Below are 25,682 nucleotides of genomic sequence, written 5' to 3' on the forward strand. Positions count from 1 at the left end.
ACAGCAGTAAAGGGCAAAATGTCCCTGGACCAAAGAGCTTGTGGCGTAATAGGGAGGCAGACAAATATAGATAAATGATTTTTTTTTTTGAGACAGAGTCTTGCTCCGTTGCCGCGCCAGGCTGGAGTACAGTGGTGCAATCTCGCCTCACTGCAACCTCTGCCTCCTGGTTCAGGCAATTCTCTTGCCTCAGCCTTCTGAGTAGCTGGGACTACAGGCACGCGCCACCATGCCCAGCTATTTTTTGTATGGTTAGTAGAGACGAGGTTTCACCATGTTAGCCAGGATAGTCTCGATCTCTTGACCTTGTGATCCACCCGCCTCAGCCTCCCAAAGTGCTGGGATTACAGCCGTGAGCCACCGGGCCCAGCCAAATATAGATAAATGATTTAATCAGAGGATCATTTCTGGCTTTTTGTCCCTCCTGTAGGACACTTAGGGGAAAAAAAATGAAATTACGAGAATTGTTTGTTCACCTCCTTTTCAACTCCAACCTTCCTATCATTACAAGCATAATGGAACTCAAATTTGAGTCCAGGGAATTATTACCTTCATTTGCCTACTGAGGAGAACTACCAGAACATTTAATCACATAGAATAACTCATTCAGGAAATGAGGCTGGGTTGCTAATGATGGAATGAGGGAGTTGGAGGGAGCAGAAATGACATATCCAGAATAGACACTGGAATCAGTGACAGACTTCCGCTAGTTGCAGCAACTGTGCCTCACTCCTGCACAAATCCAAGAGGGTGTTTGAGGCATTTCATAGCACATGCCTGTGAAACAAGTAGGTATTCTGTCTTGGGAGCTTGAGAAAGGCCAGTGGCACTGTTCTAGTAGCCTAAATGCAAACACTCATTTAAATAGTGGTGGGGTAGGAGGCACAGGATGATGAGTAATGAGCAGCTCAGAAATGAGCACTTTGAAGATCAAAGGTCATATGCCCAAATTTTCTGAAATAAATGATGCCATTTGGAATCATCTTAGATATGTAAGAACAAGAATGTTCCTACCAAAAACATTTAGAAGAACTTTTCTTTGACAACTCACCCTGTTAAAGGTCAGCATGAAATTTTTTCATTTAGAAAAATGAAAACACAATGTCCTCTGACTATGATTCTAAATTAATTCAAATGCAGTACACAAGTGAACAGGTTATTATAGTACAGTGTGAGGAGTGCTGTGAGTCAGGACCCCGTGAGATTATACAGAAGTGTCATTCAACCTTGTTCTTAAACAATGGCAGGTATCAGGTGCCAATTTTTGAGAATAAATGTATGTGTCTGTTCCAAAATAGGAAAAAAATGAGTGCAATTATATAGTGAATTTTCATAAAGCTAAGTGTACTAAATTTAAATGAGTTATTCTGAGTTTATGTCCTTCCTAGTGTTTTAAAATTAAAACATTTCTTATTTTATAGAATTTGGGTAGCATTCATGTTGAGTTTTTTTTTTTGGAAAAGAAAAATCTCTTTCAAATGAAAATAAATCAATTCGATTATGCATAAATATTCCAAAAAGATCCCTTACATCTTCTCTTCATAAAAGGAAGCCATGAAATAAGCTTTATTTTAGTAAAAAAGAAACCCTCATGAGTAACATGGATTTATAACAGTTATGTGATTTGAATATTAAATATATTGAGCTAAGATAGGTGGAAATGACCATTTCTGTCAGTATTAACATTTGACAGATGTCGCTGGTACTAAGGTTTTGCTGTCATTGGATCAGCAAGCCCTGTCCTATGGATAATGTTTATATAAGCACTGACAAATTATCATACTGTAATTCTCAAATCTATGTATCATTTCTTTGGCTAGCTAAACTTACCTTTTCTTTTGATTGAAATACTTGTTCTTTAAAATGTTAGTGTTGTATAATTCAACCTTGCTGGTTCAGGAATCAATATATCTCTTTAAAGGTAATTCTGCATATCTCTTCTCCAAAAATTAGGTTGAGATTATGCATTTTTAAAATTTTTATTTTCATTTAAATTTTAACTTAAAAGAAAACTTCATTCCTTTAACCTACTTCCCAAATATAATTCACTGGCTATGACTGGAGAACAGGAAGTGCGTTTCAGGCCTACTTCTCTGTTGCAAGTCCTCCTGATGATTACTTGTTTTCCCAACAGTGACTTCCTAATCAGCTCTGCCATCTCTGGATAATACATTATTAATTATGAAGACCTCAATGACTCTTAAGTCTACCCCTCAAATGCATGTATTTATATATATTTGAAATATATATTGACAACCAAGTATGTGCCTAACCTGTTTTAGGTACTGAGTTAAACAAAAACAAATACATGACTTCACAAAGCTTACATTTTAGAATGGTAATATGACATTTAAATTGAGTATGTAGGCTGGGTGCAGTGGCTCATGCCTGTAATTCCAGCACTTTAGGAGGGCCAGGTTAGTGGATTTCTTTAGCTTAGGAGTTTGAGACCAGCCTGGGCAATGTGGCAAAACCTTGTCTCTACAAAAAAAATAGACAAATTAGCTGGGTGTGGTGGCATGTGCCTGTAGTCCTAGCTACTTGGGAGACTGAGGTGGGAGGATCACCGGGTCCCAGAGACCTTGAGGCTGCAGTGAGCCATGATCATGCCCTTGCACTCAGCATGGGTGACAGAGGGAGACCCTGTCTCATAAAAATAAACAAATCAGTAAATAAAATTAGTGTATAAATATGTAATGTGTTAGATGATGTGTGTTTCAAAGAAAACTAATGAATAAGTTGGATATGAAGAACTGTCACAGAGATGGTGATACTTTACATGAATGAGTAAGTGAAGTCTTTGTAACATTCATATTTGAGAAGATTCTGTTACAGCCCCACCCAGTTCCTGCCTGCTGCACCAGAAAAGCCAATACAGGAAGACAGCAGGTGTTTACGCAGAGAAAAAGTTTTAATCATCACAGGGCAGCTTGGCAAGGAGATGGGAGATATTTCTCAAAGCTGCCTTCCCCAAATTTTGGAGGTTAGGATTTTTAATGATGGCTTGGCCAGTAGGAGGCTAGGAAATGGGTACTGTTTATTTGTTGGATGAGGAATAAAATCACAGAGGTGTTGAAACTTTTTTTTTTTTTTTTTTGCACTGAGTAATTTCCTGGTTGGAGGTCACAGAACCAGTTGAGTCAATTTCTTGGTATGGTTTACTCATCTAAGTGACAGGACGAATCTTAGCAGGACTCAGGCCCCTACCACAATTCTAACCTTGTGGCTTTTCATTCGAGTTATTAAGGTGGTTTCAAGACCTGAAAGAAATGAGGAGGCAAGACATATTTATGCACCTCCCTAAATTTACTCTGCCATTGTTTTCTTTTTAATGCATCTGATAACCCTTTAGAAAGATTGCCTGTTGAGGAAAGAAAAATATTTCAGAGCAGTCCATACTATGTGAAGTATGCAAAATTGATCAGACATAGAGAGACTTGAGGATTCGATCATGCCCCCCAATTCCTGCCTATGCCTGGGCCAATTGTATAAACATATTATGTTCTTTTTCTTCCCTGTAGTTTTCTGACTAGCTGCCTCATGTGCATGTTCCTGGAATTTGTGTGACAAACAACAATGTATAGCCAATCAATAGCTTATGTTATTTAGATGTTAATTCTTGATAAATACATTAGAAACTGCCACTTCTTTTTTTCTTTAGAAACCCATTTGTAACTGCCACTAATAGAGCGTATATTCAGGGTAATTTGAATCTATGTCTCCAGTACTACGGTCCTCATATTTGGTTCAAATAAATTTTAACGTATATTAATTTTCCTCCACTTTTTTATTTTGGTTGACAGTAGTATCAACCACATTTTTATACAAAATGGAGATGAGGTTTTCATTTTTGTTGGAGAGAATCATTGAGCACCACCACTGTCTTCAAGGCTGAGACTGGATCATAATGATTCTGGATGTAGCATTATCTGAGGATACACAGAGGACTTTTCTCCTGACCTAACATTCCATTCAATATTACTTCAGACACATGACCAATGTAATGGCATGGGAGATATAATAACATGTTTATAATTGACATATTCACAGTCTTATATTTTGTGCCATGTAACCTAGAGGCAGCTCACCTAATAGAATAGAACCAGACTGTCCAAAGCTCACCTGTGGTGCTACATTAGGTTTATGATTCTATCCTTCAGGGCGTAATATCTTCATTAACCCAATGAGGCTATATGGTGCTGTGTCTTAAGAATTGTACATCAGTTCAAGAACCAAAGCCTGGAAGTAGTATTGGCTCCTTTCCCATCATTCTTAGTGGCCAGTCATGAACAGTTCTGCAACTTTAAGCTTTGTCAGGTTAGAAGCCATTTTTTCTGGGGTAACACATCTATCAGGAGATATAATATGTATTATACTAAGCTGAAAGCAGCTGCTACTATGCGTTTAGATGTCTTACACCAGTGCATTAACAGGTAAAAAGGGAATTACTGTAATTGGAGTAATTGACCCTAATATATCCACATTTTGTTGAGCCAGCCTACAAAATGAGGAAAGAGACTCTTCATTAAAAAAATTATTCATAAGAAATTAAGCAGACAACTTTAGAGAGGGTCCTTTTAAGTTAAAGGCATTGGATTCTAAGATGAATTAGCTTGCAGCAAATGCACCTCTAGGAGCTGGGATTTCTGTTACACAATGAGGCACGGAGGAATGCATTCAAACCTCAAAGGATTTCTCAAGGTATCTTTTGAGGCATTCATCTTCCATAAGAGAGCTAACCCTGCAGATGTTTTGAAAACTTGTCAGGCATGCAAACTTGACCACACACACATTTCTGGATGAAAATCAGGGGAATCTGGAATGAAGTTGGGGGAGGTAGACAGAGATCAATTGTGGCCCCAGGAGTAGCTGTAGTCTTAGGAATTGTAGTGGCTTTTTAAAAATTGACTTTTATTTATTTTTTAGGTAGAAGAATTGAGAGAATATTAGAGTAAAATATAAGCGAATGTATGTGTATTGTTGGTGGCAATACAAGATTCAGTGCAGGTATTGACCCAAATTGTTTAGCCATGATTTTCTGTTCAGTGGAATGAATCAACTTAGGAAGTATAAGGTTGTTGCATTTCTATGGGTTGAAATTTCAATAATGAGAGACATAAAGGAGCTGGCAACTAAGTTATTTTCTGTCTTTACTCTGACAGACTGCCTTAAGATGCAATGTGTCCATCTGACCTCTTCCAAGTCATATTGCACAGAAGAGCAGTCAGCTGTGTTTTTCAGTAAATCTGTCACCAGTTCAGTCACACATCACATTGTATTTGTAGTTCATCCTTTCTTGATCTGCTTCTCTTTTTCCCATACTCTTACTTTCTTGAGTTAGCAACAACCAAGAAATATTTTGTTGTGAAATATTTCCGTGACTCTGTTTTCTAGCTAATCCCCAGAAGATTGCTGAAGGCGTGGTACAGCAAGTTCAAAAGCCCTCTTTTCAAAGAGCAGCAAGGAGTCCAGTGTGCCTGGAGGGATTAATGAGTAGAAAAATGTGGAGAAATGAGTTGAGAAGGTAACCAGAAACTCGGTTATATGGACCTAATTTGGTCTTTGTAAGGACTTTATCCTTTTTTTTTTTTCTTGAGGAAAACAGAGAGATGGTCTTAAATACAAGGAAAATTTTCTTCTTATGCATTAAGAGGCTTTTCCTGGAAATTACATGCAGAATAGACTGGAGGGAAGACAAGGTGAGATGGAATTTAGAACTTCCAATTAAGAAGCAAGTATAATAACATAAATATAATAATAGTGACTGATAAAAAATGATATTGGTGAAGGTAGTGATAATTGATCAAATTCTGAATAAATTTTGAGGGTAGAACTGACAAACTTTACTACTGGGTTGGATACGGCATGTAAGAAAAATGGTCTAAAGTATAATAATAAGAATACAGTTTCCATTGCTGAGATGGGGAGACAGTTTCAGGAATACATTTAGGGGAAGGTAAGGTTGTTTTAGACATTTTAAATTTAAGATGTCTACAATATTTATGTGTCTGTACACAGAGAAAATGAGCATATCTTCACATCCACAATTGATAGTTATTAGCATGCTGATATTATTTAAAGTCCGCATGAGATCACTTTGGTTAATACCAAAGAGAAAGGTTGCATGGATGGAGCTGAGGGTATCTCAAGTTCAAAGGATGAAGGAGCAAAGAAGCCTGAGATGCAGTAGCAGAGAGTAGTAGGAGAACAAGGGTGTGGTGTCCCAGGAGCTAAGTGAAGTGCATGTTTCCAGAAAGAGGGAATAGTCAGCTGTGCCATGACATGGTGAGTTTCCCTGTGGCAACCTGGAGATTAGCCATCACAGGTCAGCTGTGCCATGACATGGTGAGTTTCCCTGTGGCAACCTGGAGATTATCCATCACAGGACAACCATTGTTATAAGGAAAGAAAAGAGGATAAGTTTAGTTCATCTTCAGATAAAGCCCCCTTTCCCTCCTGATGCTTTGTTCTAACTTCACTACTCTCTGTCACTTTTTACTAGTGTAAAGGTAGAGCAGTTTGAGATCATAAATAGTCATTCTATCAGACCTAAGACTACCACTCTAACGCCCTTATCCAGGGCCTTTCTCCATATCTCTCATTGTCATCAGAGAAATTTCCATAATTATGTTTTTGGAGAAATGAGGATATATGGAAAAAAGAAGTGAAGTCTTTCTTTCTATTCCAAAATAAGACATTGAAAGTTTATGATGACAGCATAAGAGAAAAGAGTCTTTGAAATCTCTTTAAATATAAAGAACAAAAGCCTGGGGAATAAGAGTCTCAAGTTTGGACTCTAAATGACAGAAATGAAGACTGTATGGTGCTGAGGGAAGTCTATTCTGCTCTAAGAGACATAAATTCAGCAAGTTTATGGGAAGAAGAGAACTGGAGGGACATGATGAGATTTATATGTCGGTTTCTTGAGTAGGGTCTTTTTAGCAAGCACCCTCCCCTCACCACTGTCCCAGACCCTTCTTCACTTGATCTCAGCCAAAAGGCCGAGAAGTGAGCCCAGACCCTTCTTAATGGAAGCCATATAAAAGGTAATGGAGCCCACAGAATTTTGTGAGCCCCATAGCAAAAGGCTCTGTGGCAAGCCCTGTAATCAGGATGATGCCTGATTGGTAGGTTAGCAATGAGTGAGGTTAAGTCTTTAGTCAGAGGAGGCTGACTCACAGTTTCCTTACAGAATGTGTGATAACAATCATAGTCAAGTATCACTTAGTCCCTGCAGCAATGTTATGTGAGCCCAAGAGATAGGCAGAGGTCTGTGCTCATAGTGAAAAAGATGCTGAATACGTGGCCCTTGTAACAGGAGGCCTTAGGGATCACAGCACACATCCTCATACCCCTCTCATCCAACTATAGCAGATGTTAGTGAATGACAGTGTCCACAATCAGGCAGAAGCAGTATCCTTGGTAAGGTCAGCTGCTCCATGCTTGTGGCCACTAAGAATGGATGAGGAAACATGGGACAAACACACCTTAACTGCTGCCAAGGCATTAGTTAAGTTCCTAAAAATTTAGGTCATGTTAGAGGTAGGGAATGACAAGAATTGACCTGACCATATTTTAATCTAGAAGGGGCGTGATTACTACTAAAGGCAAGCTGGTATTCTGCTAACAACAAAAATAGAGCACATGGGTAAGTTACATTTACCTTTGAAGAAACACAGTTCTCTCATCGCACAATTGACCTTCATAAATGGAAGGTTTAAAGTTACATCATTGCAGATACTCTATTCCCCAAGGGCAAACCCTTCCTTCACTCTATGAGGTGGGATAACAAGTTTGGTCAAAATCATTGATCCACAATTTTAACTATTATTTGTGACATATTAGGAAAAAATAGACGGTTTCACAGATCGACTAACAGATGCTTGTGAAAATATATGAGAATATTCTGGGCCCTACATTCCCATTCTCTGAACAGTAGGGAGCAGAATAAATGGCAGGCTTTTTCACTCCATATAATTTACATTGAAAAGAGTAATGAATAGACAGTGAATAACACACGTAAAATAATGACGAAAATAAATGGCAACTTCTCAAACCACGAGTCTACCAAAGTAACCCCTTTATTATTGGTTACTTATTTCTCCCATGAGGTAATATGATAATATCTATTTTGCAGAATCATTTTGGATTATTCAGACTTGTTTTAGGAATTGGAATTAATAAATTTGATTTAGAGTTCAAGCACTTTATTTTCTTCATTTCTTAATGTGTATAGAATAAGACATCTTTACCTAATAGTAATATTTTCTGGTAAAAAAAAAATCAGGTAAATATACAAAACAAAACTCAGAGCTCTGGGTCATAATATTTTCTATACAAACAAACCTGAGTTAAGCAGAGAAGCATTTGGGCTCAGGAAAAATTGATGAACATTGATGTCAGGTAGACCTATATGTTCAGTATGAGATCTGTGACAATGGCTTCACATCTTTGAGCTTAAATTTCTCCATCTATTAAAAGGGATAAAAATTATACTACATGTTATGAAGAGGATTATATAAGACTATATATGTTAAGTTTTATATTATATACAGTTAATATTGGTATCTTGGAGAAGGACTTTCTCAGTTGAAGAAGGCACTGCTAATTATACAAATAAAAGTTTAAAATTTACAAAGTGTTATCAAACATAGGCAAATGTAAAAAGTGAAGACAAAGGACAAAAATGATTATAAATGATTTGATTCTAACTCCTCAGATTTCAGCTTAAAATAGTTTTTGCTAAGAGTTGATAAATTTAATTACATAAAACATTTAAAAAGCTTTTGCATATAAAATATCCTTAAAATTACAATGTACTGAGACAAAATTGTAACCCATATGGTGGACAAGACAAGCTAATTTCAGCAGTTTATAGAAGGCATTCATAGACTAATTTTTTAAGGCTAACAACAATTTGAAAAAAAGCAAAGAAGATAGATTTTCAATTTACAGTAAAACAAATTCACACAGACAATAAAAATAGAGAAGGATAATTAAATACGTTGTTTTTCTTCACAGAAGGACCCAAATTAAGAAATTTGATAACTTTCTTGTTTTTGAGAATTTGGGTAAACGTTCTCACCTAGCACTGTGGATATGTAACTGGTACAAACACTTGGAAAGCAATAGACTTTCTAGTAGTCAAAAGTTAAGGTGCATGTCCTCATTGGCCCAGCGACAAGGCAAGAACTTTACCCCATGAGTATTCTTTCCAGTCTTCCAAGGTATGTATACAAGAATGCTTTTTACAACTCAGTAACAGTGAAAGAATGGAAGTGACCTAAATAATCACCAATATAATATTGGTTAAATAAAATACTTTATGTGCCTAGAATGAAGCTATCAGATGCAATGAGATTTACCTGTACTGGTGATGGAAGATATACAAAATATATTATTAAGTGAATAAAACACTACAAAAAAAGAGAGTTCATTTAGTATAACTGTAATTGCGAAAATCAGTGAGTATTTTATATATGTATATATTATTTCTGTATACTAGACACATGTATTTTTAATAGAAAGATGGAGAATTCTTTATAGAATTTAACTTCTTAAAAAGAGACTGGAACAGGAGCAAAACTTAGTTTTTCCCAATCTCAATACTTTAGATTTGAGCCATATGTATGTGTTGTGTTTATTTTAAAAATAAGTTGATAAGCTTTAAATAAATCAGTGTTCTTAATATAGATCATTTTTTTAAAAAGCAAACATCCCTTTCTGAAAGATTTTAATTATTTTATTCTCCATTGTGCTTCAGTATTGTTAAACAACTCTAGTGATATTTCCTTCTGGAAACACTCCAGAACTGAGGAGGGCAACATTTGGTTCCAGCTGACTTCTCTGTAGTTTTTCTGCTGAATGCTGTGCAAATATACTTCCATGCGTGTTACAGAAACTTTACAACCTTGTTCTTTCTGTAATCTTAACTCTCTGTTAGATTTAGATACCAACAAAAAACAAAGAGTTAGGCCTTTTCATCTCTCTTCACTGAGAAAGGACAGAATCTGCCAGCTCCTTGTCCCGTATGTAGATTTAGAAAGAACATGGTTCAAAAAAAGCTGTTTTCCTACTTTGGCAACCATCAGTCAGGTAAAGGATATAACATGGAGTCAGATAATGTAATTGAATGGATTGGCCCAGAGAGTTCATTTGGAGAGAACCATCACAGTGATACAATCCCTCCTCTCCATTCCCTAGAAATGGAGGGGTTGGGACTTTCTTCTTGCCCAAACAGACAAAGATCATTCAGTGGAACAGTCACAAAACTTCGAAATATGTTTCCTGCACATGAGGACTGCTGACTCCTCCATATCTGATGAAGACACAGCTGGATGAAGACCGAAGTTTCAGTCATGCTGAGGGAACCAAGAAGGCGAGATTAACTTCTCTGATATTAAAGCCAGAAGAGTACTTTTGGGATTTGTATCGTCTTCTTAAATGTACTCGAGCCAGAGTTGCTTGAGTCTTTCGATGGACCGTATCTGGAACATGCAGGAGAGAAAGTCTGCATGTGGTTCACTTGGGTCCTGTCCAAAAAGCCTGCTTTAGAGGATAGCTCAGCGGAAAGAAGATGGGGATATATAGTGCCATACCTGGTCTCCGTCATCACCCTGGGTCAAAGGAACTACAGAAGAGAGGAATCCAAAAGGAACCTCCATCTCCAAACTGCTCTAAAGAGTCTACAAGAGAAAGGATCTGCTTTCACCATTTCAGAAAACAAAAACCCAAAGGCATACGGCTACACAAGAACTGCACTATCCTATTACATATCACCTCCCTCTGCACAACTTTGCCTGGTAGCTGGAAGGAAGGGAGAAGAATCTGACATTAAGTCAAGTTCAGAGTTTTTATTAGCATTCTAATTATTGCAGGCATTCTAATTACTGAAATAAATTACTTTTAATGATTAAAATGACAAGAACACTTTTAAAATTATTGAAAGGTGACCAGAAACATCAGGGGCCTTTTAGATTTTTAATTGAGGAAGATGGTAAGATTATCCTCACTGAATGAAGTTGTGATGACAGATACAGCAACATGATTGTTTCATATATAGGTTAACGTCATTTAAAATACTTCCAATGTTTTAATCCATCCTCTGGTTGCAAGCCTTGGGTGCTTTCAGGCCTGAGTTGGAGGAACAGCTATTCCTATGACTGGGTGATAATAGGTGACTTACTTAACTTCTCTGGACCTTGGATTGTTTGTTTATGTATTTAATAATAAAACATTATAGATATGCAAAAATGGACAAATAGGATCAGCACACTGGAAACGCCAGGTGGCATCAGTGACATCATGGTTCATATGAGTATCTTCCCCAATCTCCACCGCAGAGCCCAGTGAAGTACACAGCTGTGCAGCTGTCTATGGCATCACTGCTTTCCTAGAACAGGAATAATACCACTTGCTTCAAAATATTTAAGATGTGACATGTGTTCTTGTATTTTAAAATTCTTAAATGTTCTTTATTTTTCTTAATTGTTTAATTGCTACATCATAGATATACATATTTAGGGGATACATGCATGTCTTCTTGAAGTATATTTTTAAGGAATAAAAATTACTGTTAAAATATTACAGTTATACCAAAGACATTGTGTATTTCCCAATCATATTCCTTTTAGCCTGACATGATTTTGTTTTCATAATTCTTGTGTATTTATATAATATTAATAAAACCAATATATAGTCTTACTTATAGGTTTTAAAATTTTATGTATTTGGGGCTCTTTCTATATCTTCTGGTGGAAGCAGTTTCCCTCTGGTACCCAGGCATTCTAAACTCTCCGAGTCTAAGGTGGGGCTGAGTGTCACAAATTTCTCAAGCAGTCATTGGGAGTGATGGTGAGTGGAGCCATGCCTACCTTCACCTTTCCTCCTCAGACCAATATGTTCCATGTATTAGAGCATGGGACCATGTATTAGTCACGGTCACAGGATAGAGCTTGAAGCTGGAAAGGTATTGTTCGCTTCTCAGGTGGTATTATTTTTAAGCTGGCACTTCAGTTACACCTTTCAAAAGCTGGTCCATCACTTTGTCTAGTCATAAGGTGATCCTATCCCATTAGTCCACGGTAAAGATGGTTACCAATGTAACAATCACAAATGATGTGGTGGGAAATGTCTAAGCCACCTCTTCTGAAGACTATTTCTGCATTTTCTCCCTGGTTGGGCTTGATATTGGATGAACTACTTCCAGCCTTCAATGGATTGTTGTTACAGGACCATAAAAACCTTATGACTTATTGGATCTGATAGATCCTTAGACATGTTGGCTATCTGGCTGCACAGCCAGGTGTTCTCTCTTCAGACAGAACCACCAGCTGTTTTTCTAAGTCAGTAGATTTCTCTGATGCAGATGGTCTGTATTGTGACTCTCTTACGCAGGTGAGCTATGACCTGCATATGCATTCTTTTTCCACCTGTGACACCTGTAGTGCCATGTCTGCTGGGTCTTATGGATCAAGTGGCAGGAATGTTAATGTTGCAGCCCGAACCCACTCCAGAGCCCTTTCCTTTTCCAATCCCCACTTGAAGGCTTCCGTGTCACTTAACAGATGGGGCAAGCATTATTTCCAAAAATAGAAAAGTTCCTTACAAAACCTTGAGGGCCTCTAACTATTGAGATTTCTTCTGAATGATGAAAGATGCAAGATGAAATAATTTGACCTTTACTGTAGAGAGGATATCGTGGTGTACAACAGACCACTGGATCCCTGCAAATGCCACCAGGATTTTTGTAGGATTTATCTCCTGTCCAGTGGAACACATTTGTTTAACAAGGCCTCCAGTGTGCCTCTTGATTATCAGATCATTTTAATACAGTGTTAAACATTCAGTGGACTATTGTGATGTTCTATGGAAAGACCAGGCAGTCCAGATCCCTTTAGAATCTTAGTAGATGATCAGAGAGTCAACACAGCTTACATTAGTAGGTACTTTATCTGCTCCATATAAATGAGAACTGCTTCTGGGTACATGTCCTGAGAGGGATGAACAAGAATGAATTTATCAGATCAATGGCCACATGGAGGTCATGCTGTTTAGCTCTAGCAAAGGCATAATATCTGGCACTGAAACTGAAATTATAGTTGGAACCTATCTGAGTATAGACCATCCAGTGTTACTTTCCAGATTCTTCCTTACCCCTACTTTTGTTGGTGATAGGCTATGCCCTTTTTTTTCTTTTTGAGACAGAGTATTGCTCTTGTCACCCAGGCTGGAGTGCAATGTCACAATCTCAGCTCACTGTAACATCTGCCTCCAGGTTCAAGTGATTCTTCTGCCTCACTCTCTAGAGTGGCTGGGGTTACAGGTGCCTTCCACCACACCCGGCTAATTTTCATATTTTTAGTAGAGAAAAATTTTCGCCATGTTGGCCAGGCTGGTCTCGAACTTCTGGCCCTGTGATCTGCCTGCCTCAGCCTCCCAAAGTGCTGGAATTACAGGCATGAGCTGCTGCGCCCAACCAGGCTATACCCTTCTTTCTTTAAGTCTTTAAGGATGACATTAATTTCTGCCGTTCTCTGTGTGTGTGTGTATTTCATACATGCATGTACATTTTTCTGGGGGTGGGTAGGTTGGTAGGACAAACTTAGAGACTTCAACTTGGTCTTCCCCACTGTGATAGCCCTTACTCCATAGGCCAAGGAAAAAAATATCGTGGACTCTCCATTTCCAAGTATACTCATTAAAATTATCCATTTGTGGGCTGAAGAAATGACCCCTGTTTGGGCCTGTGGACACACTGAAAGCCAGAAATGGACCAGGATTCACTAGTCATGTGGCCCTGACATGCCCCGGTTTTCCAGTTGAGAGGAAGCTTGATGACTCTTCAGAATGAGTCATGTCCTTGTCAACTCAAACCCTGTGTTCAACTTTCCTTGAATTCGCTGTGTATTCTTCTTTCCTTTGTAGTGTTTGGTTACCTGAGGAAGTGACCGCAGGTTCCTTTAGGGAAGTATGGGAAAAATCATGACCTCACATTTGTTGAAGTGTATGTGTTCGTCTGTGGACCTAGTCTCTCTTTGCATCACTGTGTTCCCAGTTTGAAAAACTGGCTCCTATCTGGACATTGGGAAAGGCATCATTACTTTATGGGGCAGCAGCCGTCAACCTCCTGATCATCAATCCTTGTTTTATTTTAGACATACTGATTGAGCATTACTCTGAATATCTGTCCTTCCATCTTCCTCTTAGGGTCCCTAAGGTTTCTGCTACTTGGCTGCCACTCAAAACTTGCTTTTGTTGTGATAATTGCCCCGTCTTATTTCAGGATTCTATGATGCCATGACTATTAAGAAGTCCACTTCTGTAGCATTAACTCTTATATTTAACTCTTTCGAACTGAAGATAACCTACTGGCTTCTCAAAAATGATGGAGCTCCTCTCACTGTTGTAATTCTTATCATTTTAGTAACCAGAACATTCACTTACTCCCTTCTCGTGCCCTGGACATAGATGTGTGCAATTATGTAGTAGGTCTACTACAGTGTGATTACGTCTTTGAGCTTTTATATCTACTATTTTACCATTTACTAAGATAATTTTTAAAATTCCTCTTCTATTACTATGTTTAACAAAGCTCAGTGTGCTTCTTGCTTATCATATTCTTTTATTACAGTGTTACATTCAGTGGACTATTGTGATGGTCTGTAGAATGAATAGGCAGTCCAGGTCCATGGATATTTTCAGTTTTGTAAGAATACCATCCTAGTAGTGGGTTTATGTCTTCTTCCTGTGTGCTCACCAGTACATTAAGACTTGCATCATAAAGAGGTGGTACCGTATCAGTATACTCTCCCTTATCCAACTTCCTTGCCCTCCACACCTCATCTGTCTCTCTCAGGACACAATACCATGCGAACTCTCACAGCTCCTGCAGGAATGTTGGCTCGGTACTATTGAGTCCTTTAGAGTACAGTTCCTTTTACTCTGAGCAGGCCTAGCATTTTCTTAGTCAATTTATGTTGTATCTTGGCACTTGCTATTAGCCTCGGCCAGGAGGGGAGGTGGGGATGGGTAGGTGGATGGATGATATTTCTTGTTCAAAGCAGAGCCCTCTGCATCATTTTCAAGCAAGAAAGGACAGTAGAACTTTATCAGGCAGGAGTGGAGCATTTGTGCAGGCCCAGGTGTGTTCAACAACATTAATTCAGATATCCCTTTCTCAAATCTCAGGCTTCCAGTCTTTCCCAAGTAGGTTCTTGGAATAGCAGACTTGCTGGATATGAAAATTCAACCTTCTCTGAAGTGTTCTACTTTTCTAATTATGCCCTGGGCTTACTTCTCAGCTTTTCCCAACCTCTGGCTACACTGGATGAGAATCTTGTATATGCCTTCACAGAGGCCTTCTGACTCTCAGACCTTATTTAAAATAGGTCTTCGATCACTCTTACTTAGCCTTTCACTGTATTTCACAATGCCATGTTTGCCAGGCTGGTCTCAAACTCCTGACTTGAGTTGATCTGTCCACCTCGGCCTCCTGAAGTGTTAGTATTATAGGCGTGAGTCACCACACCCTGGCCTATGCCAAGTACTTGACTGATATAGTTAATATTAAAAAATTACTATAGATATAACATTTAGAACAGGTATAGAATGCAGTAATGGTGAATAAAACCAGATTTGTAGAACTCAGTTACCATTTCTAGAAGAAATATAGATTCTATAAATACACAGGTAAACAGTACTCCAATTAGAAACTGTGTTTAGGAATGCTTCACTGGAATTACTATGCTGTTTTAACAATTTTCTTTAATGTGCATTTAAGAATAGCATTTCTATGTTTCACTTATTGCCAGTATTAGATCAATGGTAGAACCGCTGAAAGTCAGTACAAATACAAAATCTAATATGCTCACAAATATAATACACATTTGAAATATAACAAAATGACTTTTTTGTCATGCACATATTCACCATTCTAAAAATGTCCAAGTGGCGTTATTTTTGACAAAAGAAAAGTAATTGTCCAAAGTAACATCCATTAGAACTTTCTGCAGTAATGGAAATGTTTTGTAATGTATAGTCATTTTATCATAACACTATATCTAACAATAAAATTTTATTTAAATAAACACATTTAAGAATCTCTGTGGAATAGCCTAGCTGGAACAGTCGTTATTATTCAGAGAGAAGATTCATCTGTTGGAAACGGAAAAATTATAAAATGTAGACATGAGGTTTCTTCTATCAGATCACAGCTAATGTCTTAAAATGTTTAAATTTATTTATATTGTGACATTATTGTTGCTGAGTATGAGACATGATAAGCTTTGAAATGTTAAGTCCCAGTGTTTGTTTATCCTGGTCTGCTTGTCGAATACAATAGCTGATAGCCATTTGTCTTTATTTAAATTTAAATTAATCATATTAAAAGATCACTTCATCAGTTGCATCAGCTATAAGAGAGTAGAGCTATCTTTGGGCTAGAATTTCCTGATATTTGAGAGAAGTGATTTATTTATTTATTTCTCTTATAAAGTGGAAGAAATTTGAGGATGTTTAAACATTAATGTGAAGCAGTGAGCAGAGTGCAAGAGGGTTGTCAACACAGAAAGAGAGAGAAAGATCAATGTAACAAGGTTCTTGAGGAAGTGAAAAGTAACTTGTGGAGCACAGATAAAAGACATTAGACTTTGAAGAGAAGGGGGATTTCATTGCAAAGGGGAGAAGGAGGAAGGATGAGTTTAGGGACAGGAAGTTGAGGAAGTTTTTGTACTATGGTCCCTATTTTCTTTTTCTGATATGAATAGAAGAATTTCCTGGCACCCACAGGGGAAAAGAGGAGTCAGAAGTTAGATATGGCAGAAAATATTAATCGGGATGAGCAGAGGGTGAACCAGCAGAGCAAAGAAAGAAGGAGCAGGACTGCTGGCAATGTGGATGGGTACGTGAGGTTGGTCTTTGTCAAATTACAGCTGCAAAGATCTGGATGGTGGCATGATTTTCCTGCAGCTGTTGCAGCCCTGAGTAGACTAAGGGAATGAAGACAGCTGGGTTCCACCAGGACTAATTTTTTTTTTTTAAATGTGGTTTTTTTTCTTTTGTTTCTCTCCAGATGCTCCGTAATACTAAATTACAGATTTGGGAAGAGTTGCAACAGTGTGGGAGCATAGGAAGTGGGAGCTCAGCTGAGCTGGAGAGAGAGCTGAGTAGCCAGGTGTCAGAGTTGCACATTACAAGCAACAAGCAGACAAAGTGCCAGAGAAGCTTTCAATCACTTACTGAGGTAGTGTAACTAAATCAGAGCAAGCTCTGACTTCTGACTCCCACTTCAGGTTGCTCCATTTTCCCATGGCTGGAGGTCAGTTACATTGACACAAAAATATGGGTCATTTCCTTGCTTAGGGAGCCCCAAACAAAAGTTTCCTGCTCTCCTGCTGTTTTACAGAGGATATGTGGAGAGGGGAGAGAGAGAGGAAAGAGTGAGTCATGGAATAGTGCTGATGAGCCACAGTGAAGAAAGGGTCTTCAAGTTTCTTGCATCTTTCCTGTAAAAAGATTTTGACAAAATGGGAGGCGCCAATACCGGGGCACCTGTGCTAGAAACACAGAGATGCAGAAGAGCTTGGATGGCCAGGAGGACCTGAGTCCCTGACTGCAACTCTCTTCAGAGATTGCAATGCACTTGGTCTTACACCAAGTCTGGTGTGTAAAGGGCAGCTTTTCCCAGTGTAGCCTGCCAGGTAAAGCTTTTGTAATTGCCTGTAATCAAGCCTGAAAAATCTCACATCATTATTTTGGCCAGGAGCTAGATTCCTCAGGAGAGTTATAAAATCTGCAGAATACTCTCTGTGCTGGTAAAAAGGGAATACATTGCAAGTGTTATTTTAGAGTGAAGAAGACATAGGTGATTACAGACAAACAGTCATTTCCAAACAGCTCTCTGTGATTTTTTCATGCTGCCGTTAAAAAAATCACCTGAGGATTTGTTATAGAAGTATCTTTCTAAGTTTCACCCAGAGATTTAGATTCAGTCATTTTGGAATGGGCATATAAATCTCCATTTAAGGAAAGCATACAGGCGATTCTGTTGCCAATAGCTTGAGAAAAACTGTCTTAAGTAAGGGTAGCAAATGTGGAGTAAAGACAAAAATCTTCCAACGTTGATATCATCACCTGTGTGAGAGGCACCAACTGAAACACAGAAAGCAAAGGAAATGAAAGAAGCCTCCCACCAACAGAGGGAAAAACAATGGAGGGATGTAATTACTGATGACATTAAACATTTGCTGGCAGCTTTTCTACCTTCTGATTCAATCTTCATGACTTTATTAGTGGCATTCTCTGGATGGCCATTTTAAAACCTGTTTTACAAAATGGGCCATTGAGGCCCAGAATTTTAGCAACTGGTCCAAGATTGCCATAGCTGGTTGGTCATATTGGACGCCTTCAACTTTGCCTGGCATGTTTCAGATCAGCACTCAGTGTGTTACCAGTGGCAAATCCACACGGGTCTGCCGCAAACTTGATCCTTGTCTCCTTGGAGGAAAGAATTAAGCCCAGGGGCAGAAGTAGATTTAAGGCAGAGGGAGAGACCAACGCAAGTTTTAGAGCAGGAGTGAGACTTTATTAAAATGTTTTAAAGCAAGAACGAAAGGCAGCAAAGTATACTTGGAAGAGGGCCAGGCAGACAATTGGAGAGGCCCAAGTACACCATTCAGTGCTGGACTTGTGGTTTTGTAGATTGGCAAGGTTGTAAGATTTGCTTTTCTTCTCCCTTGATTCTTCCCTTGGGGTGAGCTCTCTCCATAGGCACAGTGGCCTACCAGCACTTGGGAGGGGCCACATGTGCAGTGTGTTTACTGAAGTTGTGCACATGCTATCTTGACCACTTTTCCCTTACCAGTCAAGCATTTCCAGAGGAAGGTCACACACAGGTTAAACTTTGCCATTTGGTCTCTGAGTGCACATGCTTGAGCTGGCTTGTCTAACTCCTGAGTTCTTATTGGGAAGCTGCTGGTCATCAGCTTCAGGAGTCTTCTCTGTATTGACAGACTGTCTTCCCCTGCCACCAGCTGCAACAAAAAATCATTTCAGAGAGACAGTTTAATAACCACCTGACCATCACCTGATGGTCCCCTGGCATTCCTTGAGGGGAGAGGGGATTTCCTGCCCTGTCCAGGTCTGCCTAACTACCGACTCTAACAAGTGCATATATCTTCCTTTCCTCTGTGCTTCTAATAAAATGATTCTCACAGAGCAGAAAACTAAAGTTCTAATTTGAATCGTTCTCACTGATTTTCCCTTGCTTTCTCCTTTTTCTCCTTCTTTCTACTCTAAGACTTTCATGCAGCAACAGCCCTATCTTAGCTTTAGTTCATTTTTCCATATATATCCCAGTGACATGGATCTTCTCTTCTGACCTCTCTTGTTGGCAGATTCCAAGTGCCCACATTAAACAAGCAGGAAAACAAACACCGGAATCAAATACTAAAATCCATCAGGGAATAAAGTTTGAATGTCTCAGTTTAATTTTTTACTTAAAATAAAAGTTGTTCATTTCTAATGAAAACCAAATCAAAGCTGAAAGCTTTGATAGGACCTCTTCACTCGTGGCTTTAAAATAACATTCAAATTTATCTCTTTTGAACTTTTAAAACTTCAGTAGTTATTTTGAAAAGTCATATATATATAATTTTTGTCTCTCTGAGGTTTTCTAAATTTCACAAGGGATTTGTTACCTACCCAGCAACCAATAAATGCCTTCTATTGTATAGATTTGTAAAGATTTTAACAAGGAAAAGTAGGCCATTTATTTTCACATTAATACAGTCAATTCAAGAAGCGCATAAACACTAATTTTTACATCTCAGTTATTCTCAGAGAATTAATCTAAAATTGGAATGTGCCAAGAGCAAGAAAATGAATTGGCTGGATGCACAGGGAAAGAAATCTTTATCCTAGCCTAAAGGTGTTTGCTTACATGCTTCTAAAGTAGATCCACAGCCGACAAATTGAATTTCAGATTGCTTTAACTTCAGCAAATAGACATTCAATTGTTTGCCCCAATAGCAAGAAAATGTTTTCAAAATATTCTTATAAATCTTCTCAAACAAAAGTGGTGTCTTTTTTTAGCAAAATAACTTACTAGGTTTTTGGGAACTGAACCCTCAGTTTTATTTCACCAGAGCATTAAGTGGGCTCTGCTCAGCTTTCAGAGGGCAATGCATGATATTATTTTTTTTTCCCTGTATGGCATTCAAGGATACTCTAAAGCAATTAAATTCTCAATCATTTTATACCTTGGAATTGGGAAAAAAATGCTGATGAATAAAACCGAACTCTGTAAAATATTTGAAGAGATTTATTCTGAGCCTCAAATTTGAGTGACCATGGCCTGTGACACAGCCTCACAGGTCCTGAGAACATGTGCCTGAGGTGGTTGAGCTACGGCTTGGTTTTACACATTTTAGGGGAACAGAAGTTACAGGCAAAGACATAAATCAATACATGTAAGTAATACATGTGTTTGTCCTGGAAAGGAGGATTCAAATAATTCCTGATTGACAATTGAAAGAGTTAAGCTTTTTCTGAAGAGTTGAAGTCAGCAGAAAGAAATGATTGAGTTAAGATAAGGGGATTGTGGAAACCAACATTCTTGTTATATACATGAAGCCTTTAAGTAACAGACTTCAGAGAGAATAGATGGTAATTTTCTCTTATTGGACCTTACAAGGTGTCAGACTCTCTGGAAAATACCTAGTAAGGGGAGGAAATTCTGTAAAAAATGCAAGCTTCCCCAACAAGACACAGCTTTGGGGGTCCAGTGCAAAATATATCAAAGAAAATATATTTTGAGGTAAAGTGCTTTGATTTCCTTCAGGCTCTGTTATGCTGTAGCAGAATCAGCTTGAATCTGGGTATCACTGCCACAAAGAATCTGTTTTGTGAGTTTTGGGATTTCTATTTTAATGTTAATGCTGCTCAGTTGTGCATAAACTCCAAAGGGAGGGTACAATGAGGCATGACTGGCCTGACATTTCCCATCAGGGCCTAAACTAGTTTTTCAGGTTTCTTTGAGACCCCCTTGGCCAGGAGGAAGTTTCATTCAGTCACTTGAGGAAGTTAGAATTTTATTTTTGGTTTACAATAGTCATTGAAGTTCAGAATATTTTTAACTTTTATTTTAAGTTCACGGGTACATGTGAAGCTTTGTTACGTAGGTAAACTCATGTCATGGGATTTGTTGTACAGATTATTCAATCACCCAGGTATTCCCATTAGTTGTTTCTCCTGATCCTCTTCTCCTCCTACCTTCCACCTTCCAATAGGCCCCATTGCGTGTTGTTCACCTGTATGTGTCAATGTGTTCTCATAATTTACCTCCAACTTATAAGTGAGAACATGTACAGCATTGGTTTTCTGCTCCTGTGTTAGTTTGTTAAGGATAATGGCGTCCACCTCCATCCATGTTCTCTCAAAAGACTTGATCTTGTTTCTTTATTGGCTGCATAATATTCCCACGATGTATGTGTACCATATTTTCTTTATTCAATCTATCACTGATGGGTATTTAGGTTAATTTCGTGTCTTCGCTATTGTGAATAGTGTTGAAGTGAACATACATGTGCATATGTATGTATAATAAAATGATTTATATTCCTTTGGGTGTATATAGTCCCAGTAATGGGATTGCTGAGTTGAACTGTATTTCTGTCTTTAGATCTTTGAGGAATATTTTTAAAGTTTGGTTTATTTGACTGTAAGGAGTTATAGAAACTGCAGAAAATAAAATGACTAATATTGACAATAAAAGGTGCAACAGTGTTTTCAAGTGAGATTCTGAGATTGAAAAAGTATACCTGAATATTTAGGCCTCTTATTATTTTACTGCATTCCCTGTCTCTTCAATTGCAATTACCCTCTGCACCATTAAAGCCTTAGGAAAAAAGGCACAGGCTGGATGGAGGGGCTCATGCCTGTAAACCCAGTACTTTGAGAGGCTGAGGCGGGCTGATCAGGAGGTCAGTAGGTTGAGATCATCCTGGCCAACATGGTGAAACCCTGTCTCTACTAAAAACAAAAATTAGCTGGCTGTGGTGCTGGGTGCCTGTAATTCCACCTACTGAGGAGGCTGAGGCAGGAGAATCACTTGAACCCAGGAGGTAGAATTTCAGTGAGCCAAGATCAAGACACTGCACTCCAGCCTGGCGACAGAGCAAGACTCTATCTCAAAAAAAAAAAAAAAAAAAAAAAAAGGGCACAAAGAATATCTGTAAAACATAGGATTGTTGAATGCCCATAAGTTACTATGGAATACACTCTAATGAGAAATTGAAAAGCACTTACAACTTCAAATACAAAGTTGTCAGTCACATTCATCCTTCAGAGAAATTTAAACAAACAAAAACATTATCTCTATAGTCAGGACTTGAGTGGTAAGCTCATATAATTGCTTCTTTGCATTCAGATGCCAGTCTATTCAATGACATCTCCTCCACACATTTTCTTCCTTGCACATTGTTTAATCACCTGCTGATTGAGCAATACAGACATTGAGTAATCAAACAATTTGATCACCACTTTCTTTTTGGGAGTACTTGACTATATATGGTAGATTCTAGAAGAGAAGCACATTTCAAATTGACTGCTAATTTATATAAAATAAAGTTAGTTATTTATATCTAGCAACCAAGAAATGTGATGAAATATACTGTTTATGTAGTCCCTATTTTAACATCTTTGGTCATAGACAATTATTAGAAAAGGTTAAAAACAACCATCAGTTGCTTTTCCTGTGTAAGACCAATCTGTTATTCTTGGTACATGTAGGTATGTCTTCTCATTCGAAAGGTACAAAACAGTACCATAGCCAAGGATAAAGATGGTTTATATCATTTGTTTTTCAAAATGATACGCCCTTTAGGAGACAAGGAAAAGAGAAGATTGATACTACTATTGTTGGTCAGGTTATTCCATTTAGATTGAATCTAAAATTAGAAAACTCTGGTGAGTGTTCTTGCTTTTTATTTTAATAAAATTAGGCCATACTGTAAGACTTGGCAAATTACAATCTTTATTTGATTAGTTACCTAAAGATGTCAGCTTTCATAGCTTTTTATTTATTTATTTATTTATTTTTTTAATTGCATTTGAGGTTTTGGGGTACATGTGAAGAACATGCAAGATTGTTGCATAGGTACACACGTGGCAGTGTGATTTGCTGCCTTCCTCCCCATCACCTATATCTGGCATTTCTCCCCATGCTATCTCTCCCCAACTCCCACCCCTTGCTGTCTGTCCCTCCCCTATTCCCCACCCCCAACAGATTCCAGTATGTGATGCTCCCCTCCCTGTGTCCCTGAGTTCTCTTGAACCCTTTGAGAAAAGAGTTTTCAGGAAAGAAGTGAGCATATGTATACATATATTGTCAGTATCTTTAAGTAAATAATTAAGATATAGTAAACTGAGATAATTCAGACTGAAATGGATTTAAGATAATTGTCATGAAATTTCTGTAGAAATATCTCCTGAGTTGGAGCCATAAAACATACCTTAATTCCAAAGTCATTAACTTAATTAGTAATACAGCCATAGATAATTTATTTCAACTTTCTGACTCAGCTTATTCATTTGTGCTATAGATATTATACTATTATTCAGAGGTTTATTTTTTAAATATCTCAAATTGTATAATTAAAGACATATAGTAACTCTAAAGCACTGTATCTGTAAGACGGTAATATGATTGTCAATGAATATGATACCAATGATTATCAATGAAAGACAGATCGATGGGTAGGTAGATTACATTTACTTTTATTTCCCAGTGGGTGAATATGAGGTGAACATGATTCTCTTATTGAGCATACCGAAAATAATTTTTCATTTTGTTTCAACATAGACTGAAGAAAGTGGACAAGTTAGTTGCCCTCTCTTCTGAGCTGGCTTCTCTTCTGTACGATCCTGTTGAGAGGCAGAACAAAGTTGAGGGGCAAATCAAAAATAAATATTTTGGATGAATGTCACACGGGGAACCAAGTATAACATGTACTTATGCAAGATTACATATGTGTTACATCTTGAAGATAAGTCTTAGAATTGATATTGCCAGGTTAAAAGTTAATTGCCTCCACAATTTTGATCCATGTTGCAATATTGCCTTTAATACAGGTTAGGTTAATTTATGCTTTTTCTAGTCAGATATAAATATGCCTTTTACAAACATCTCCACGGGTGTGCTATTAAATTTGAGAATCTTTCCAAATCTACTAATTGAAGACTGATACATCAATATAGAGGTTTTTTGTTGTTGTTGTTGTTGTTGTTTTCTTCTTCTTCTTCTTTGTTCTATGGAATCTCACTGAGTTGCCTAGGCTGGAGTGCAGTGGCACAGTCTCTGCTCACTGCAACCTTTGCATCCTGGGTTCAAGCAGTTCAGTGCCTTAGCCTCCTGAGCAGCCGGGAACCTGGCTAATTTGTGTGTGAGTGTGCATGTATGTGTGTGTGTGTGTGTGTGTGTGTGTGTAGTAGAGAAGGGGTTTTACTATATTGGCTAGGCTCGTGTCCAACTCCTGACCTCAAGTGATTTGCCCACCTCAGCCTCCCAAAGTGATGGGATTACAGGCATGAGTCACCATACCTGGCCTCAGTGTAGTTTTAATTTAAACTTAGCTTATTATGAGATAAGTTTTAAATGTATAAAAGCCGATATGTATTTGCTTATTTGTGAACCATGTGTTTTGCAAATAATTCTTCCCTTATACTATCCTTTACCATTTGTCTTTTGATTTTTAAAAAAAGTATGTTTAAGTGGAACATATAGTTGTACTTAAATTTATCAATCTTTTCCATTATAGCTTTGATGTTATTTTTAGAAAAGCCTTTCCTAATTTTAAGTTAAGCAACGTGTCATGATTTCTTCTAGTGTTTTTATATTTTCATAGGTTATATTAAATCTGTAAACAAACTGAGATTGCTTCTGATATAATTTATGAAATGTAAATATAAATTTATTTTTCAGATGGTTAACCAGTTACTGCAGCATTATTTATTGAAAAGTCCATTTTCCCTTATTCATTTTAAATGGCAAGATTATTATATGCTAAGTTCTTTCATGTATTTGTGCCTATTTTGAGACTTTCTATTATGCCATCACTGATATCACATTGTTTTGATTATTAATGGCTTATTCTGTGCTATCAATTATCTAGTCAGGCTAGATTATTGTAGTTTTGTAAACTTTATAATTAAATTACAGACAATGCTGTCTTTATGAAGTTTGGTATACCTGTTTCTTTGTTAGGTCTTTCATTCACCCAAGACCTAAAATTATGTATATTTTCTTTACATAGTACTTACATATTTTTCAATAGAGTTAAAAATACTGGTAGGTTATCTTAGTGCACAGATATTGAGAGCATGGATTCATGAATAGACAAGCGCATTTCTAAGTATAACTACCATCCCCATCAACATAAATATCTTCATTACCCCACAAACTTCCTAATATCCACTTACAGTCAAGGCCCACCAGCCAGAGCCAACCACTGCTGAATGTCTGTTGCTATCAATTTGTTTTACCTGTTCTTTTAAAAATTATTTTGAGCTTCACCTGTCTTGTTATGTACATCAGGATTTTTATTGCTGAATAATATTTCATTTTATAAATACATGAAAATGTTCTGCCTATTCTCCAGATTTCTGAGGATTTTTGACAATTTAAA

General features: G+C 37.7%; 1 long non-coding RNA gene across 1 annotated transcript in view; it reads left to right on the forward strand.

The window, feature by feature from the left end:
- Positions 1-25,682, forward strand: part of LOC118152047 (uncharacterized) — a 64,530-nt gene that overhangs the window by 19,656 nt on the left and 19,192 nt on the right. The window lies entirely within an intron of this gene.

Source organism: Callithrix jacchus, chromosome 3 (genome assembly GCF_049354715.1).
Source record: "Callithrix jacchus isolate 240 chromosome 3, calJac240_pri, whole genome shotgun sequence".
Lineage (NCBI taxonomy): Eukaryota > Metazoa > Chordata > Mammalia > Primates > Cebidae > Callithrix > Callithrix jacchus.